Consider the following 17,108-nt stretch of genomic DNA (forward strand, 5'->3'; position numbering starts at 1 on the left):
GTTGTAAGTGGGCTTTCTGATGTAAATATAGTCAGGGATTGTCTATGGGACACAGTTGGGGCAGGCATGAGAAAAAACATATTATATTATGCTTGTGAACTTCCTCCGCAAATATGCTGAATGACCTGGAATATTCAAATCCATTCAAGAACCATTTTTTTTACCTAAACAGCCAATATGCTAAGTGAACTAGCAGATTCAAATCCATTCAACATCGTTTTTGCCTAAACAGACACCAGTGGGTAGCCTGGGTACTAGTCTTTTAGTTAATCCACTCCCTGTTCTCCATGTCATGTGCCAAAGAAATGTGGCCTTTATAAGGAGTGGCAAGGAGTGGAATGTTAGCTAAAGAGACTGGTACTCAGACTAGCTAGTGGGTGCTGTCACACATCTTTTGAAGGGTGCATGTGCATTCAATATTTTGAGGATGGAGGGACACATGACTGAATTTCAAATTCAGGCACTAAACGTTGGAATTGTATACAGTGCCTACAGAAAGTATTCACACCCCTTGACTTCCCCCCATTCTGTTGTGTTACAGCCTGAATTTAAAATGGATTCAATTTAGATTTTTGTGGAAGTGGAATTTTGTTTTTTCGAAATTTCTACAAATTAATAAAAAATGAAAAGCTGAAATGTCTTCAGTCAATAATTAGTCAACCTCTGTTATGGCAAGCCTAAATCAATTCAGGGGTAAAAATGTGCTTAACAAGTGACATAATAAGTTGCATGGACTCACTCTGTGTGCAATAACAGTATTTAACATTAATTGTATATGACTACCTCATCTTTGTACCCCACACATACAATTATTTTTAAGGTCCCTCAGCCGAGTAGTGAATTTCAAACACAGATTCAACCACAAAAACCAGGGAGGTTTTCCAATGCCTTACAAAGAAGGGCACCTATTGGTAGACAGGTAAAATAAAATAAAACAGACATTGAATATCCCTTTGAGCCTGGTGAAGTTTTTAATGACACTTTGGATGGTGCACCAATACAGCCAGTAAATTCAAAGATAAAGGCGTCCTTCCTAACTCAGTTACTGGAGAGGAAGGACACCGCTCAGGAACAACAAATTGTAGTTACTCCACAATATTAACCTAATTGAAAGAGTGAAAAGAAGGAAGCCTGTACAGAATACAAATCTTCAAAAACATGCACCCTGTTTGCAACAAGGCACTAAAGTAATATTGCTAACAATGTGGAAAAGCAGTTCACTTTTTGTCCTGAATACAAAATGTGTTATGTTTAGGGCAAATCCAATACAACACATTACTGAATATCATTCTCCATATTTTCAAGCATAGTCGTGGCTGCATTATGTTATGGGTATGCTTGTAATTATTAAAGACTAGGGAGTTTTCAGGATAAAAAGAAACGGAGCTAAGCACAAGCAAAATCCTAGAGGAAAACCAGGTTCAGTGTGCTTGCCACCAGACACTGGGATATTAATTCACCTTTCAGCAGGACAATAACCTAAAACACAAGGACAAATCTACACTGCTGCTTAACAAGAAGATCGTGACTGTTCCTGAGTGGCTGAGTTACAGTTTTGACTTAAATCTACTTGAAAATCTATAGCAACACCTGAAATAGTTGTCAAGTAATGATCAACAACCAATTTGACAGAGCTCAAAGGATTTTGAAAAGAATAATGTGCAAATGTTGCACAATCCAGGTGTGGAAAGCTGTTAGAGACTAACCCAGAAAGACTCACAGTTGTAATCAATGCTAAAGGTGCTCCTACAAAGTATTGAATCAGGGGTGTGAATTCTTTAGTAAATGAGATATTTCTGTATTTCATTTTCAATAATCGTGCAAATATTTCTAAAAACATGTTTTCACTTTGTCATTATGGGGTAGATGAATGAGAAAAACATCTATTTAGTCCATTTTAATTCAGGCTGTAACACAACAAAATATTGAATAAGTCAAGTTGTATGAATACTTTCTGAAGGAACTGTATGTCCAGGCAAGACAACAGGAGCTGGAAATCGAGCTGGAAATCTATAGAGTGATTCGACCAGTAAGCGGTACTGACTAACACAACTAACTGACTAACACTGACTACACAGTTCTGACACTCATACACTTAAGAATCCATGAAAACAAATAACGGTATAATCACCATAAAAGACTAATCCCGCACAAACTTAGGCAGGCAACAGGTGACAATTATGCACACAGAAATTAACGCAAATGAAACCAGGTGTGAAAAAGAAACAAAGACAAAACAAACAGAAAAGGAAAAAGGGATCAGTGATGGCAAGTAGACCGGCGACTCCGAGCGCCGCCCGAACAAGGAGAGGAGCTACCTTCGGCAGAAGTCGTGACATAGCAAGACTGACAAAGTCCTGCAATAAGAAAACTCTACATAGTTGTGTTGTGTGGTTATTTGGGTGTCATATAAACTCAGCAAAAAGAAAACAACGTCTTCTCAACTGTCAACTGCGGTTATTTTCAGCTTAACATGTGTAAATATTTGTATGAACATAACAAGATTCAACAACCGAGACATAAACTGAACAAGTTCCATAGACATGTGACTAACAGAAATGGAATAATGTGTCCCTGAGCAAAGGGGGGGGTCAAAATGTAAAGTAACAGTACAGTACAGTCAGTACAGTCAGTACCTGGTGTGGCCACCTGCTGCATTAAGTACTGCAGTGCATCTCCTCCTCATGGTCTGCACCAGATTTGCCAGTTCTTGCTGTGAGATGTTACCCCACTCTTCCACCAAGGCACCTGCAAGTTCCCTCCAATCCAACAGGTCCCAGACGTGCTCAATGTGATTGAGATCCGGGCTCTTCGTTGGCCATCACAGAACACTGACATTCCTTTCTTGCAGGAACTCACGCACAGAACGAGCAGTATGGCTAGTGGCATTGTCATGCTGGAGGGTCATGTCAGGATGAGCCTGCAGGAAGGGTACCACATGAGGGAGGAGGATGTCTTCCCTGTAACGCACAGCGTTGAGATTGCCTGCAATGACAACAAGCTCAGTCCGATGATGCTGTGACACACTGGCCCCAGACCATGACGGACCCTCCACCTCCAAATCGATCCCGCTCCAGAGTACAGGCTCATTCCTTCGACGATAAACGCGAATCCGATCCTCACCCTTGGTGAGACAAAACCACGACTCGTCAGTGAAGAGCACTTTTTGCCAGTCCTGTCTGGTCCAACGATGGTGGGTTTGTGCCCATAGGCAACGTTCCTGCTGGTGATGTCTGGTGAGGACCTGCCTTACAACAGGTCTACAAGCCCTCAGTCCAGCCTCTCTCAGCCTTTTGCGGACAGTCTGAGCACGGATGGAGGAATTGTGCATTCCTGGTGTAACTCGGGCAGCTGTTGTTTCCATCCTGTACCTGTCCCGTAGGTGTGAGGTTCGGATGTACCAATCTTGTGCAGGTGTTGTTACATGTGGTCTGCTACTGCGAGGACGATCAGCTGTCCATCCTGTCTCCCTGTAGCGCTGTCTTAGGCGTCTCACAGTACGGACATTGCAATTTATTGCCCTTGCCACATCTGCAGTCCTCATGCCTCCTTGCAGCATGCCTAAGGCACGTTCACGCAGAGGAGCAGGGACCCTAGGCATCTTTCTTTTGGTGTTTTTCAGAGTCAGTAGAAAGGCCTCTTTTAGTGTCCTAAGTTTTCATAACTGTGACGAGAATTGCCTACCGTCTGTAAGCTGTTAGTGTCTTAACGACCGTTCTACATGTGCATGTTCATTAATTGTTTATGGTTCATTGAACAAGCATGGGAAAGAGTGTTTAAACCCTTTACAATTAAGATCTGTGAAGCTATTTGGATTTTTAAATTTTTTAAATGTATTTATTTTTATAGAGGGAGGGGTATCAACGTCTACAGTCTCAACGTCTACAGTAAAGAATCGACCCCAGGATGCTGGGGTAGATCAGTAGCCTAAATGCTTAATGATGTTTTATTTTCACAGCTATCTATGAACAGGCCCAAATCAAACTTAAAAGGGCAGATAAGATTTCTGATGTGCAGATGGACTCAGAAATGGATGAAGAAGAGTCAGGACCTGACAATGGTAACATGGCAACAGCAGCACTACACAAGGAGTCTGATTACACTATGAATACTGTCCAGGATGTGGAGGCGATGGACTAAAAGTAACCCACAGCTTTCCTGAATGGAGTGGTAGGTACTCTGAAAGGGATGTTTTACAAAAACAAAGTATTGTAGTATGTTCTTCATTAGTCCACTGTTAATGCAATCCCCAAAATTGTGCTTTTTAGCAATCAAGTTTTCAAGATAGAGCACTTTCAGTACAGAGCTAAAAGTGTGATGATGATGATGGTGATGCAAATTATATGCAAATTATCAAAATGATAAATGCATATAATTTGCATCAGCCTCACTATTTTCTCTCTGCACTGCAGTGTTTCCCACTTATGGTCCTGGGGACTCAAAGTGGTCCGCTTGTTTTGTTTTTTCCTAATGCTCACACACTTGATTCCACTAAGCAACTCATCATCAAGCCTTTGAATTGAATAAGATATGTGAGTGCTAGGGCAAAAACAAAAATATGCACCCCTTTGGGACCAGGATTGGAGAACACTGCTATACTGAAAGTCCTCTATCTTGAGAACTTCACTGCTGGCATGCACATTTTTTAAATTGTTTACAGTGTGTGGAAACCATGTCTACATGTGTAATTTGAGTGAACTATCCTTTTAATCAGAGTTCCTGCATTGCATTTGATCTGACCATGTGCTATAAATAAACATGTATTCATTCTCTTAAATCTCTTAAGAAAGCTTGCTTTGGCAGCAGCCTCGAGGGCCTGCATGGAGACTGAGAACAAACTCAGGATTGTTTCAGGTGGTCAGGCCAACTGAAATCCCCTATTGTCCTTATATATATCACTACACACCCATCCTTTACCCAGATGTAACCCATTTAGGTAAACCATTAGGGCAACATATGAAGCCCAACCTTAAACCACATCAAGCCCAACATGAAAACAACATGTGGGGAAAATGTGGATGCTGAGGGCCAAACCTTGTGTGCACCTTGGCCAAGTGTTAATCATACTTTAACACACCTGGGCTAAAACCTAGGGCCCATTGTAATGGCATTCCTCATCCTCTTCTGAGGAGGAGTAGCGAGAAGGATCGGAAGACCAATGCACAGCTTGGTAAGTGTCCATAACGTTTATTTAAAGACATAAACTGAACACTAGAAAACAATAAACGTGAAATGAAAGAAACCGAAACAGTACCATGTGGCAACAAACACTCACACGGAAACAAACACCCACAACTCAAAAGTGAAACCCAGACTACCTAAGTATGATTCTCAATCAGAGACAACTAACAACACCTGCCTCTGATTGAGAACCATACTAGGTTGAACTCAAAACCCCAACATAGAAAAACACACATAGACTGCCCACCCCAACTCACGCCCTGACCATACTAAATAAAGACAAAACAAAGGAAATAAAGGTCAAAACGTGACACCCATATGGGTTATAACTAGGGTTGCACATTTTGGGGAATATTCAGAGGTGGAATCTTTCTGTAGGAATTAACAGGAATATATGGGAATTAACGGAAATATATGGGAACTAACATAAATATAAGTAAATTAATATTAATACCATTTAAATGTAGATGTTTTTTGCATTGGATATATTTACCATATCATATGGAGACAGAAACATAAACCCTTTACCTTATCATAGACAGAATTGCAAATTTTTAAATAAAAAACAATTGAGTTACTAATTGAACTTTAATTAAATGAGTTGACTCTTCACATGGGATGATTTCACTGAACAACAAAAGAAAGAGAATATTGAATGATCCCCATCGACTCTGAGGCCTCATCTTCCCTGTCACGTTCCAACCTTGTTGAGGATGGCTCGTTGCTAGGCTCAAAAATCCTCAAATTTGCCCGGATGGCCACCAATTTTTCAACCCTTGTATTGGTCAGCCTGTTGCGTGCTTTGGTGTGTGTGTTCCCAAATAAGGACCAGTTACGCTCTGAGGCGGCTGATGTTGAAGGGTTGTGGAGGATGATGGAGGCAACAGGGTAAAGAGCCTCAGATCCACAAAGTCCCTTTCACCAGGTGGCTGATGAGATATGTTGGCACGACTGTCATATTGCATCTCCATCCCAAAGCGCTTGCTTGGAAGTGTACTTCGCCAGACTGCCAAGAACCTTGCCCTCATCCAGGCCAAGGTGGCGAGACACGGCAGTGATGACACCATAGGCCTTGTTGATCTCTGCACCAGACAGGATGCTCTTGCCAGCATACTTGGGGTCCAAAATGTACGCTGTGGCGTGTATGGGCTTCAGGCAGAAGTCTTCACGTTTATTTAATGTATTTCAGAACTGCAGTTTGGAGCAACAGTGAAGTGGGCAGGGCAGTATGGATTTATTGTCTTACATCTGCAATCAGAGTCTGAACATCAGACAGGATGGCATTGTCTCCCTCAATCTGTGCAATGGCTACTGCTATAGGTTTCAGGAGTTTCAGGCTGCTTACCACTCTCTCCCAAAATACATAATCCAGGAGGATCCTCTTGATGGGGCTGTCCATATCAGCAGACTGTGATATGGCCATTTCTTGGAGAGACTCCTTCTCCTCCAGGAGACTGTCAAATATGATGACGACACCATCCCAATGGGTGTTGCTGGGCAGCTTCAATGTCGTGCTCTTATTTTCTCACTTCGCTTGGTGAGGTAGATTGCTGCTATAACTTGATGACCCTTCACATACATAACCATTTCCTTGGCTCTCTTGTAGAGTGTATCCATTGTTTTCAGTTCTATGATGTCCTTGAGGAGCAGATTCAATGCATGAGCAGCACAGCCAATGGGTGTGATGTGAGGGTAGGACTCCTCCACTTTAGACCAAGCAGCCTTCATGTTTGCAGCATTGTCTGTCACCAGTGCAAATACCTTCTGTGGTCCAATGTCGTTGATGACTGCCTTCAGCTCATCTGTAATGTAGAGGCGGGTGTGTCTGTTGTCCCTTGTGTCTGTGCTCTTGTAGAATACTGGTTGAGGGGTGGAGATAATGTAGTTAATTATTCCTTGCCCACAAACATTCGATCACCCATCAGAGATGATTGCAATACAGTCTGCTTTCTCTAGGATTTGCTTGACCTTCACTTGAACTCTGTTGAACTCTGCAACCAGCAAATTAGTAGATAAAGCATGTATGGTTGGAGGGGTGTATGCTGGGCAAAGACCATTCAGAAATCTTTTGCAATACATATTGTCTGTGAGCATCAGAGGTAAACCAGTTGCATACACAGCTCGGGCAAGACATTCAGCAGTATTTCTCTGACTACGTTCCTCCATTGAGTCAAAAAAACTTCTGATTCCAGGAGGACGATGAGCTGTTGCTGTTGATAAGCTGTCTGATGCATCGTCACCTTGAATAGAAGTAGAGTGACTTTTGTCAGAGGTTGCTTGTTGTGAGTGCTGATGGAACGTTATGCACTTGGCCAGATGATTCTGCTTCATTGTTGCATTCTTCACATATGATTTGGCACAGTATTTTCATATGTACACAGCGTTTCCTTCTGCATTAGCTGCAGTGAAACGTCTCCACACATCAGATAGTGCCCGTGGCATTTTCCTTTTAAAGATTAGGAAAAAAATTGTAAAAGAAAACGCAATGACAATACCATGTATAGATAAATAGTTAATAAGTTAGATTAGACAACTCCTTTGTAAGATAAATGATTTAAAATGAAACATGTATGGAAACAGGTGAATTAACACTCCTCAGTTAGCAGGCTCAATCAAGCTCTAACCCACATGGTAGCAAAAACTAACAAGCAGAAATTGTTAACAAGTTAGAAAGGATTAATACACTTTGCTGTAGGCTACTATTTACTAGTTAACAAAAAATCATGTATGTCATATAAAATATTTTCACCCCACCAGGTATTGTAATCAAAACTTACCAGAAAGCATGTAATTCTTGGCTCAGACAGTGTAGTAATGTGGGCTCAATAGCATCTCATTAGTGTGTGGGATCTTGAGAATCAGCTGTACATGTGATGGAAGAATACACTGTGCATGCAGAGGGTTGCAATTCCATTGAACTGGGGATAGTTTAGTCAAGATATCCCACAAGACCTAGAATTGTCTTATGTGTATCCCACAAAAAAGGTTCACTGTTATAAGCTAACATTTTTGATGAATTTAAGTAAAATTCCCCAAATTCCAGAGCTTAACTTCCCATGGAAAATTCCTGGGAAAATTCTGAAAATTTACCGGAAAGTTTCCTAACCTTTGCAACCCTAGTTATTAGACATTTGCCCACTGAGGTCCCTTAATAAGCCCAACATAAAGCCCACATAAAGCTCAACATAGCAACCACATGTGGGGCCAACATGGACAAAATGTTGTGGGTCCTAAGTGGTTATCCTATTTGGGGCCCACATCTTAAAACCATTCTTTAACCCATGTTGGCTTTAAACTTGGGGCCCTTGTGGCTAAGAACACATGTTGGCTGGGTACAGTCTGACTACCTTTTTGGGGTTAGGTGCTTGTGTAAGCCTATTTCTGAGACACTTTCACCTTGCACAAGGAGAATAGGCTACGCTAAACACACACTTTTGACAGTCAGCACACAACCCCTTCCTATTGTAGCCAAGCATTTAGGAGTTGCAGGTTGTCTTTTAATTACAGAACACACGTGTCAGCTACCAGCATCATCATGCTCCCTCCCTAGTCCTGTCAGCTTTAACTCAGCTTTGAGCGTCTATCCTCAAGAAGAGAGGCAGAGAAAGAAAGAGTGAGAGAGCAAGAGTTTTATGGCCCGACTCTTTTTCCAACCTGGCCTCAGAGTCATACAAAACATACTTTATGTATTTCTGAACACCTTCAAGACGAATGATACCTATTAATGGTCTAGTTACTTTCCGTAGCGTCTAGGAATCCAAAGGTTGCGTGTTCAAGGTGTGTCGGGGACAACTGTTGCATTTTAGCTAACCCTTCCCCTAACCCTTATTCTAAAATTAACCCATTTCACCTAACTACATACATTATCGTAACCTTTGTCATTTTAGTTCCCCTAACCTTTTACATAAATTATCGTAACCTTTGTCATTTTAGTTCCCCTAACCTTTTACATAAATTATCGTAACCTTTGTCATTTTAGTTCCCCTAACCTTTTACATAAATGATCCTAACCTTTGTCATTAGTTCTTCTAACCGCTTAAATAAATTCATCCAGTTTGTACGCTATTGTACGACCATGCTGATACTATGCTATAATTCATATGATATTGTTTAACTGCTTTTTCAATCATAATGTAACCTAACGTAATATATCACACTAAATGGCCTGTCACAGCTTTATGTATGACAAAGAAAGTATGAAAATGTAAGTCACTCTGGAAAATAACCTCTGCTAAATGACCAAAATTGTAAATGTAAAAACATTTACAGAATAATACGAATTGCCCTGAGACCACGTTGCTTCTTCACCAGGTCAGCCGCAGCTGTGCCACGCCTATCATTGGAATAAGATCACCATCCCGAAATCAAAGATCGTGTTTCCACTGAATCTGCAACATAGGGGCTAAAGCAGTAGTCATGTCCAGTCAACAAAACTAGCCTATTTCAATAGGCTGCAATTCTGTGCAAACAGTGGTGATATCTAGGCTTAATAATTCCTTGCAAGCTGTTATTATGACGTATTATTAAAGGCAACATTTTTCAAACTCGGTCCAAGTGACTTTTCCTAGCCGCCTGAAACAAAACGTGTCTGATAGCGTATTTTGCAATGTTGAGGCAGCCCTCCCCTCAGCCATGTAGAAGAGAGAGAGAGATGTAAGCTAGGCTATAGGAAACGGTGCGCGCATATAAAATATTTGTTTCCATGGGTTTGATTTACTAGACTGGCCCGTGTAAAAGAACAACCTCTCTCTCTCTCTCTCTCTCTCTCTCTCACTCTACTCACTCACACACACACACACACACACACACACACACACACACACACACACACACACACACACACACACACACACACACACACACACACACACACACACACACACACACACACACACACACACACACACACACACACACACACACACACAAAATCTGCCTTGAACATTCGATCTTTGGGTTTCATGCAAATACAGTCAAATCATCCCATGTTGTAGGCATTGAGGTGAAAGACGCGGCATAATAAATATGCTACAAAAAGCACTCATAAAGCTATTACAGTCTGGAGGTAACCTAACCAATCCGGACCGTTTGTGAACGGTTGATAATTCATATGAGCAACGTTCTCAAGATGTTAAAAAAACGCAACATCCTCATTGAACCCAACCCTTTAATGCTCCCTTGCAAACCATGCGATCTAGCATAGCTACTCACTTCTTTCAGATCCCGCAGATTTATTCAAACAGGTGGAACCCTATTTCGCGTCGGTATTCTTCCCATATGAACCGTGGTAATAACCTCTGATGCTCTGAAATCCACGGTACAGTCCACTTCTTGCCCGCAGAAGCTGTTGGACTACGTGAGGTTCCTTCCAGCACCACCACTCCATGAACAGCTCCATTGACGTCATCGCTCATAGGCTCGATGCCACACCCTTTTCAAAACGACCACAGCCAATCGCAAGGCAAAGAGGCAACATTTGTTACTTCTCATGACGATCACTTTGGTGTTTGTTGGGGAAATTTGGTTTTGTGATATGGTGCTTTCAAGAAAACTAGGAACTCCAAAAAAATAGGTCAATGATCTTCTGGTTGGAAAGTCGGCGCTATAGAATGATGCCCGAGTTTCCGACATAGAATTCCGAGGTGGATGACCGTCCAAAACATTTTCTCCCATTATTATCTGATCCCATGACAACCCAGTAAAACATGTAAGGTTCAAAAACCGCATCTTCAATCTAGCATGACACTTCTCAGTGGGATTCTAGTTCGATCTTTTACCATATGATTTGCTGTGTAAAATATATAAGACTTCAATTCCCAGAAAGCACAGGTTAATACAGTGTTTCCATGGTTATCATAACATAACAGAGAAGTTTTTGTAGGCTACCAGCAACAATGATAGGCAGTGGTCACAGATCTGTGTTGTGATGATGCGTTGCTAATTCACATGGTCATTGGCAGAAGTGACAAGGTAGCACAAACAGATCTGGGAGACCAGGTAAGCTGTTAGCTAAGCTTATACTTGAATGGTAACATGGCAGGTATTCCTGCAGGGTAAATGAAGAGCCTGTGAATATGGATAGTTGTGTGGTCTGTCTCCACACAGTGAAATTCAAGGCCAAAATAGACGGCAGCAGGGGTGACTTCACTGCCCAACTCATCAAAGTTGACTTCCACGAGCTGCTGGGAACCAGTGATGGCCCTGAGCTTGTTCCACAGGTACTAGCAACCCCATCCACTCCCTGCGCCCTTCTCGACAATACCTCAATCACATTGAAGATATTGTGTGTATCTCTACCGATCCCCTCCCCGCCATAGCACTCCTCTTCTGCTGGAAACAGAAGTCTCATCATACCCTAGACTCTATGATTAATTCCTGTCACAGGCAATCAGATGCATTATATATTGATAGTCCAAATGCATCTACTCTTCTGGGACAACTAAACAGGACAGTAATGCCTGGCTCTGTGAAAGGGAGTATTGCTGAGCAACCAAGATGCAACATATAGAAAACCTGCCCTTCTCACATCAGAAGATACTGTATGGTTGTGTAGCCAAGTGTCACGGCCGTCGTTGGAAGGAGACCAAATTGCAGAGTGGTGAGCATACATATTCCTTTTTATTTGAATGTCGCTAACAAAACTAAAGTTAACTACCCATACTGAAAGGAGGGGAAAAGGGCTACCTAAGTATGATTCCCAATCAGGGACAACAATAGACAGCTGTCCCTGATTGAGAACCATACCCGACCAACACACAGAAACAAAAATCATAGAAATAAAGGACATAGAATGCCCACCCACCTAAAAAAGGCTCTCTAAGGTCAGGGCGTGACACCAAATCTGCATTCTCATGCATATGTGTGTGGGTCGAGTACATGTGTTACTGTTTTTGGTTTGCCCTCATCCTATTCATAGACATACTTAATCTATCTTCCGCTGTAAAGACAGGGGCACAAAATATTTCGCTTTTCCATTCCCAGTGCCCCTGTCCTTGGTGCGGCGATCCACCAACGTTCCGTAAAAAAAATAATCTAGAAACATGTCTATGGTAAAAAGAGTATGTGGACTTTTCTGTGGCCTAAATGTATGACAATGTAATGAGACAGACACTTTTTTACATCCGGCACATTTCTCCAACCAAATAACCTAACCTGGGGCCCAATCAAATAAAACATGTGTTGACATGTTAACAAACACATCCTAAAAACAGGACAGGTCAAAGTAAATTGGACAATATGGAATGGAGCATCAGGCTACTCAACTACTGCTGTCCTGGAGTTTCACCCCATGGGCTAAAATGTAATGATCAGTGGTATGAAGTTTGTCAATGTCTTTTTTTTGTTGGTGTTTTACAAATGTTAGGCCTACCACATACATGGACATTCAGAAAAATACATTTCGGCCGACACTGTAGGCTACCCCCCAGTTTTTTTGGTCCTCTCTGGACCCTTCCGGACCAAATCTGAACCAGTCATAGATGTCTATGTTTACTTCAGATTTGGCCCAAACATTAGACGTCTGTGTTTGGTTCAGATTTGTTGCGGTCCGGACCGACCTTGATTTGGTCCAAACATAGACGTCTATAAATGACATATTTTCAACTTACATTCAGAACTGAAAATGAACCTGATTTAAACATCCAGAAATTACGTATTTTCAATGTCCGGAAAAAATATTTATTTTCAAAGTCCAGAAAATACGTATTTTCAACTTCCAATCAGAACCGGAAATGAACCTGATTTCAACATCTGGAAAATATGTATTTTAATGGTGGTTATAGGTGAGAATGGAGAGGATCTATGTCCGGGGGATTGGGATGGGGTGACTGGGAGAGCATCAGACACTTCTCTGAGGTGTGTGTGGGGCCTCCACTCATCCCATTTCAGTCTATCGGAGGACCCACTAAACCCAAGTAGACCCCCACCAGCCACTATACTTTAATTAATAATGTAAAACAAACAAACCATAGTACTTAAGAGGCAGTTTTTTTCCAAAAGTATGTACAATTGTACAAAATGTATCCACAGTTTTGGTACATTAGGAGAGGAGTTGGCCCTAAAAAGGCGTAGCTCCTCAAGTACAAAGACTTATTTTTCTTAGTTTTTTGTTGTGTGTGTTTTTTGTTAAATGTCTGCTCAAATGCCCACACTATATATGTAATGTATGCAATAACTATGTATTAATACTATGATCCTCCCATTTGGTTCTTCAATGATAGACAGAAATCCAACTTATCACATGCAATGTGCACTGGCTCCATGATGGGAGAAAAAGTATATGGTTCTCAAACACTTAAAGAGATTGTCAGCAGATGTGGTTTTCTTGCACGAGTTACATTTATAAAAAAAGAGAAATTGAACATTTAAAGAGGAGTTGGGTGGAAGAGGCTTTTGCTGCCACCTAATGTAGAAGCAGCAGAGGTGTAGGCATCCTGATAAATAACGAAACCCCATTTTCCCTTACATCCCAGCACACGGACCAACAAGGCAATTTTCTAATGTTGAATTGTACCTTACACGGTGAAAAATACACATTGATTTCCTTCTATATCCCACCAGGGGCAACTCTGATGTTTTCAGATATAATTATTTTTAGAACAAATCCAGATAGGGATGATGATTTTAGCAGGTGATCTAAATTATACATTCAATAAGATTGTAGGATGCAGTAATAAAAAAGGCACAATTATTTCCAAAAATGCACTCAACAATTTACTGGATTCAAGAATTCATGAAATAGTGATATCGGATCATTCTCCAATATCATGATTAAATTCCCATTAGGGACAGAAATTGGAGAATGAACGTGCATCTTCTGGACCCGAAATGTATTAAACAAAACAATTTAAGAGGGAGAATTTAAATAAGTATTCAGGCCCTTTACTCAGTACTTTGGTGAAGCACCTTTGGCAGCGCTTACAGCCTCGAGTCTTCTTGGGTATGACGCTACAAGCTTGGCAGACAGTCTAAGGTCCTGAGTGCTCTGGAGCAGGTTTTCATCAAGCATCTCTCTGTACTTTTGCTCCGTTCATCTTTCCCTCGATCCTGACTAGACTTCCTGTCCTAGCCGTTGAAAAACATCCACACAGCAAGATGCCGCCATCACCATGCTTCACCATGCTTCACCATGCTTGGTGCCAGTGCCAGGTTTCCTCCAGACGTGACGCTTGGCATAAAGGCCAAGTAGGTACATTTGGGTTTTATTAGACCAGAGAATCTTGTTTCTCATGGTCTGAGAGTCTTTAGGCACCTTTTGGCAAACTCCAAGCGGGCTGTCATGTGCTTTTTACTGAGGAGTGGCTTCCGTCTGGCCACTCTACCATAAAGTCCTGATTGGTGGAGTGCTTTTGAGATGGTTGTCCTTCTGGAAGATTCTGCCATCTCCACAGAGGAACTCTGGAGCTCTGTAACATGACCATCGGGTTCTTGGTCACCTCCCTGACCAAGGCCCTTCTTCTCCGATTGCTCAGTAAGGCCGGGCAGCCAGCTCTAGGAAGAGTCTTGGTGGTTCCAATCTACTTCCATTTAAGAATGATGGAGGCCACTGTGTTCTTTGGGACCTTAAATGCTGCAGAATATTTGTTGGTACCCTTCCCTAGATCTGTGCCGCAACACAATCCTGTCTCGGAGCTCTACGGACTATTCCTTCAACCTCATGGATTGTTTTTTGCACTGACATGAACTCTCTATTGGACCATATATAGACAGGTGCCTTTCCAAATCATGTTCAATCAATTGAATTTACCACAGGTGGAACAATCAAGTTGTAGAAATATCTCAAGGATGATCAATGGAAACAGGATGCACCTGAGCTCAAAAGCAAAGGGTCTGAATATTTATGAAATTAAAGTATTTCAGTTTTTGTTTTTTAATTAATTTGCAAACATTTCTAAAAACCTGTTTTTGCTTTGTCATTTTGGGGTATTGTGTGTAGATTCACGAGGGAAAAAATAATTTCATCAATTTTAGAATAAGGCTGTAACGTAACAAAATGAGTCTGAATACTTTCCGATTTTAATCATGATATTCCATATTTTCTCCCCTTTGTCTTTTCTGCAAATTTGTTGCATATTTGTCATGTAATATTCCTCCTGCCTCTGGCCTTTACTTGGCTCAGAACTCTCATTCTTAATTGATTATGCTTTCAAATCCTGCAAAATATCAGTGTCTTGGAAGAGGAGGATATGACAATGGCTATTTCTTCATTCCTGTTTCTGAATATGACTATAATATGTTTTGTAACAGTACTCGATGTGTGTGTATGTGTGTTTTTTTCTATAGGTAGATAATACAGATATCCCGTGTTCAGTGGTTGCTCTGTTTGATGTGTCTCTCCCTGATGATGGCCCTCAAGACGTCCATGACACAGTATGCAGCCATGGAACGCACACTATTATCCTGCTCAGGCAACAGTCAGGTATACTTGACTTTCTACAGTATGGTTATTATTCACACGATTAAAGTGGCCTCCTTTGGAAATATACATCAGAATTCTCTGTTCTATTAATGTCCTGCTCCATGTCTCTGTCTCACCAACTCTCTCTCCCCCTGCTCCTCTCTCTCTCCCCCTGCTCCTCTCTCTCTCCCCTGCTTCCCCTCTCTCTCTCTCTCTCTCTCTCTCTCTCTCTCTCTCTCTCTCTCTCTCTCTCTCTCTCGCTACCCTACTCCCCTTTCTCTCTCTCCCCCTGCTCCTCTCTCTCTCCCCCTGCTTCCCTCTCTCTACCCCTACTCCCCTTTCTCTCTCTCCCCCTGCTTCCCTCTCTCTACCCCTACTCCCCTTTCTCTCTCTCCCCCTGCTTCCCTCTCTCTCTCTCCCCCTGCTCCTCTCTCAATTTCAACTAAATTCAATTTAAGGGACTTTATTGGCGTGGGAAACATATGTTAACATTGTCAAAGCAAGTGAAGAAGATAGTAAACCAAAGTGAAATAACAATAAAAATGAACAGTAAACATTACACTCACAGAAGTTCCAAAAGATAAAGACATTTCAAATGTCATATTACAGTTGAAGTCGGAAGTTTACATAACATTTACATTTACATTTAAGTCATTTAGCAGACGCTCTTATCCAGAGCGACTTACAAATTGGTGCATTCACCTTATGACATCCAGTGGAACAGTCACTTTACAATAGTGCATCTAAATCTTTTAAGGGGGGTGAGAAGGATTACTTTATCCTATCCTAGGTATTCCTTAAAGAGGTGGGGTTTCAGGTGTCTCCGGAAGGTGGTGATTGACTCCGCTGTCCTGGCGTCGTGGGGGAGTTTGTTCCACCATTGGGGGGCCAGAGCAGCGAACAGTTTTGACTGGGCTGAGCAGGAACTGTACTTCCTCAGTGGTAGGGAGGCGAGCAGGCCAGAGGTGGATGAACGCAGTGCCCTTGTTTGGGTGTAGGGCCTGATCAGAGCCTGGAGGTACTGAGGTGCCGTTCCCCTCACAGTTCCGTAGGCAAGCACCATGGTCTTGTAGCGGATGCAAGCTTCAACTGGAAGCCAGTGGAGAGAGCGGAGGAGCGGGGTGACGTGAGAGAACTTGGGAAGGTTGAACACCAGACAGGCTGCGGCGTTCTGGATGAGTTGTAGGGGTTTAATGGCACAGGCAGGGAGCCCAGCCAACAGCGAGTTGCAGTAATCCAGACGGGAGATGACAAGTGCCTGGATTAGGACCTGCGCCGCTTCCTGTGTGAGGCAGGGTCGTACTCTGCGGATGTTGTAGAGCATGAACTTACTGGAACGGGCCACCGCCTTGATGTTAGTTGAGAACGACAGGGTGTTGTCCAGGATCACGCCAAGGTTCTTAGCGCTCTGGGAGGAGGACACAATGGAGTTGTCAACCGTGATGGCGAGATCATGGAACGGGCAGTCCTTCCCCGGGAGGAAGAGCAGCTCCGTCTTGCCGAGGTTCAGCTTGAGATGGTGATCCGTCAT

At 42.2% G+C, this 17,108-nt stretch overlaps 1 protein-coding gene across 1 annotated transcript in view; it reads right to left on the reverse strand.

The window, feature by feature from the left end:
- The window catches only part of LOC118401346 (sphingomyelin phosphodiesterase 3-like), a 39,379-nt gene extending 28,825 nt beyond the window's left edge, over positions 1-10,554 (reverse strand). The window contains exon 1 of the mRNA XM_035798773.2: positions 10,393-10,554. The gene's annotated coding sequence lies outside the window, so the exon portion shown is untranslated. The remainder of the gene's footprint in view (positions 1-10,392) is intronic.
- Between the last annotated feature and the right edge of the window lie 6,554 nt (positions 10,555-17,108).

This window comes from Oncorhynchus keta, chromosome 22 (genome assembly GCF_023373465.1).
Source record: "Oncorhynchus keta strain PuntledgeMale-10-30-2019 chromosome 22, Oket_V2, whole genome shotgun sequence".
Taxonomy (NCBI): Eukaryota; Metazoa; Chordata; class Actinopteri; order Salmoniformes; family Salmonidae; genus Oncorhynchus; species Oncorhynchus keta.